The sequence below is a fragment of the Gorilla gorilla genome, chromosome 4 (genome assembly GCF_029281585.2).
Source record: "Gorilla gorilla gorilla isolate KB3781 chromosome 4, NHGRI_mGorGor1-v2.1_pri, whole genome shotgun sequence".
Classification (NCBI taxonomy): Eukaryota; Metazoa; Chordata; class Mammalia; order Primates; family Hominidae; genus Gorilla; species Gorilla gorilla.
The window spans coordinates 119,243,457-119,246,945 of record NC_073228.2 but is presented as its reverse complement, the minus strand read 5'-3'; the positions used below and the strand labels follow the sequence as shown (position 1 = coordinate 119,246,945).

Here is a 3,489-nt window from a genome sequence, read left to right as displayed (position 1 = left end):
GATTCCTTGGAAGTTAGCAGGGAATCCTAGGATGGGAAGATCGAGGTTCATGGCATGGGTATGGAGCTGGGCTCTGGAAGGAGGTGCCTGGCAGAAATAAATGGAGTGGGGTGCCAAGGTGGCAGCTGGAACAAGAGACAGGTGAAGCTGAGAGGACCTGAAATTGGTATGTGATATGTTAACTTGTACCCAATCAACTTCCAAATGGAATCTGATGAGGCTTACATATACAATAAGGATGATGGTGAAAAAGGAAATAATTCATAGCAATAGCAACAACAACAAAGTACCTCAGTTTCCTTATCTTTAAAAGGGAGGAGGACAAAGCAGCGGGCGTTGGCTTCGGGCCTCCGGAATCCAGTGCTCACCCTACTCACCACAGAAATGACTGCTGTCCACGCAGGCCACTTAAACTTGAAGTGGGACCCCAAAAGTCTAGAGATCAGGACTCTGGCAGCTGAGAGACTTGTTACACAGGTTACAACCCTGGTAAACACCAATAGTAAGGGGCCCTCTAATAAGAAGAGAGGTCATTCTAAGAAGGTCCATGTTTTGGCTGCATCTGTTGAACAAGCAGCTGAGAATTTCTTGGAGAAGGAGGATAAAATTGTGAAGGAGAGCCAGTTTTCTCTAGGAATAGCTTTTGGCTGCTGTAGAATACATTCGAAAACAAGGTGATTTGATGAAGACTGCTGCGGGAGAGTTCGCAGATGATCCCTGTTCTTCTGTGAAGCAAGGCAACATGGTTCAGGCAGCTTGAACTTTGCTCTCTGCTGTTACCTGCTTGCTGATTTTGGCTGACATGGCAAATGCCTACACATTACTTATTCAGCTGAAAGTTGTGGAAGATGATATCTTGAAATTGAGGAATGCTGGCAAGGAACAAGACTTAGGAATATAGTATAAAGCCCTAAAATTCGAAGTGAATTAGCTGAACATTATGGCAGTCAAAAGACAACAGGAACTGAAAGATGTTGGCCATCGTGATCAGATGGCTGCAGCTAGAGGAATCCTGCAGAAGAATGTTCTGATCTTCTATACTGCATCCCAGGCATGCCTACAGCATCCTGATGTTGCAGCCTATAAGGCCAACAGGGACCCGATATACAAGCAGCTGCAGTAGGCCATCACAGGCATTTCCAATGTAGCCCAGGCCACTGCCTCAGACGATGCCCCCCATCACCAGGGTGGAGGAGGAGTAGAACTAGCATATGTACTCAATAACTGATAAACAAATCATTGTGGACCCTTTGAGCTTCAGCAAGGAGTGCTTTAGGCCTTCCCTGGAGGAGCACCTGGAAGGCATCATTAGCGGAGCTGCCTTGATGGGCGACTCGTCCTGCACGCATGATGACCATCATGAGCGAATTGTGGCAGAGTGTAAAACTGTCCTCCAGGTCCTGCAGGACCTGCTTTTGGAGTACATGGGCAATGCTAGATGTAAAGAAAGAAGTGATTCCCTCAATTCTGCTATAGATAAAATGACCAAGAAGACCAGGGACTTGCGTAGACAGCTCCACAAAGCTGTCATGGACCACGTTTCAGATTCTTTCCTAGAAACCAATGTTCCACTTTTGGTATTGACTTAAGCTGCATAGAATGGAAATGAGAAACAAGGAGTATGCCAAAGTTTTCTGTGAACATGGCAACAAATTGATTGGGGTTGCCAACTTGGCCTGTTCCATCTCAAATAATGAAGAAGGTGTAAAACTTGTTCGAATGTCTGCAAGCCGGTTAGAAGCCCTCTGTCCTCAGGTTGTCAATGCTGCATTGGCTTTAGCAAAACCACAGAGTAGACTGGCCCAAGAGAACATGGATCTTTTTAAAAGAACAATGGGAAAAACAAGTCCGTGTTCTCACAGATGCTGTTGATGACATTACTTCCATTGATGACTTCTTGGCTGTCTCAGAGAATCACATTTTGGAAAATGGAACAAATGCATCATTACTCTCCAAGAGAAAGATGTGGATGGCCTGGACTGCACAGCTGGTGCAATTCAAGGTTGGGCAGCCTGGGCCATTCACATAGTCACCTCAGAGATGGACAACTATGAGCCAGGAGTCTACACAGAGAAGGTTCTGGAAGCCACTAAGCTGCTTTCCAACACAGTCATGCCACGTTTTACTGAGCAAGCAGAAGCAGCTGTGGAAGCCCTCAGCTCAGACCCTGCCCAGCCCATGGATGAGAATGAGTTTATCAATGCCTCCCGCCTAGTATATGGTGGCATCCGGGACATCAGGAAAGCAGTGCTGATGATAAGGACCCCTGAGGACTTGGATGACTCTTACTTTGAGATGGAAGATTTCAATGTCAGAAGTAGGATGAGCATCCAGACAAAAGACAATCAGCTGATAGCTGGCCAGAGTGTCCAGGCGATCATGGCTCAGCTTCCCTAGGAGCAAAAAGTGAAGATTGCAGAACAGGTGGCCAGCTTCCAGGAAGAAAAGAGCAAGCTGGACGCTGAGGTGTCCAAATGGGACAACAGTGCCAATGACATCATTGTGCTGGCCAAGCAGATGTGCATGATTATGATGGAGGTGACTGACTTTACCTGAGGTAAAGGACCACTCAAAAATACATTAGATGTAATCAGTGCTGCAAAGAAAATTGCGGAGGCAGGATCCAGGATGGACAAGCTTGGCTGCACCATCACAGACCACTGCCCCGACTCGGCCTGCAAGCAAGGCCGGCCTGCTCGACTCAGCCTGCCCTGACTTGGCCTGCTGGCCTACCTGCACTGCATCGCCCTCTACTGCCACCTGCTCAACATCTGCAGCAAGGTCCAGGCCGAGATGCAGAATCTCGGCAGGGAGTTCATTGTCCCTGGAATGGACAGCGCCACGTCCCTGATCTGGGCAACCAAGGACTTATGAATGCTGTGGTGCAGACAATGAAGGCATCCTACGTCGCCTCTACCAAATACCAAAGGTCTCAGGGTATGGCTTCTCTCAACCTTCCTGCTGTGTCATGGAAGATAAAGGCACCACAGAAAAAGCCCTTGTTGAAGAGAGAGAAACAGGATGAGTCACAGAGCGAGATTAAACGGGCATCTCAGAAGAAGCACTTGAACCCGGTGCAGGCCCTCAGCGAGTTCAAAGCCGTGGACAGCATCTAAGTCTGCCCAGGCCAGCTGCCCCCACCCCTCGGGGCTCCTGAAGATCAGTCACTGTTCATCACTCAAATGAATTTGCTAAATACAACACTGATGTAGATTCCACAGGGAAACGGGCCGACTGTGAACCAGTCCAGGTGGTGAATTTTCCAAGGACATACTTGTGTTTAAGTTGATTAAAAATGCTTTTAGAATGCAGGAGCCTACTTCTAGCTGTATTTTTATATGCTTAAATAAAAGTAAAATTCCATAACCAAAGAGAATCCCACATTAAGTTGTTAGTAATGCTCTGACCAAGCTGTTCTGTTAGTAGTGGTGGCGTTAGGATTTGAGAGAAGGGAATTTGGCTCAACCTCAGTTAAGAGGGTGTAGTCCA

At 47.3% G+C, this 3,489-nt stretch overlaps 1 pseudogene; it reads left to right on the top strand.

Annotated features, from left to right (window-relative positions):
• Window positions 1-384: 384 nt before the first annotated feature.
• On the top strand, window positions 385-3,202 carry LOC101147703 (catenin alpha-1-like; annotated as a pseudogene).
• The last annotated feature ends 287 nt before the right edge of the window (window positions 3,203-3,489 follow it).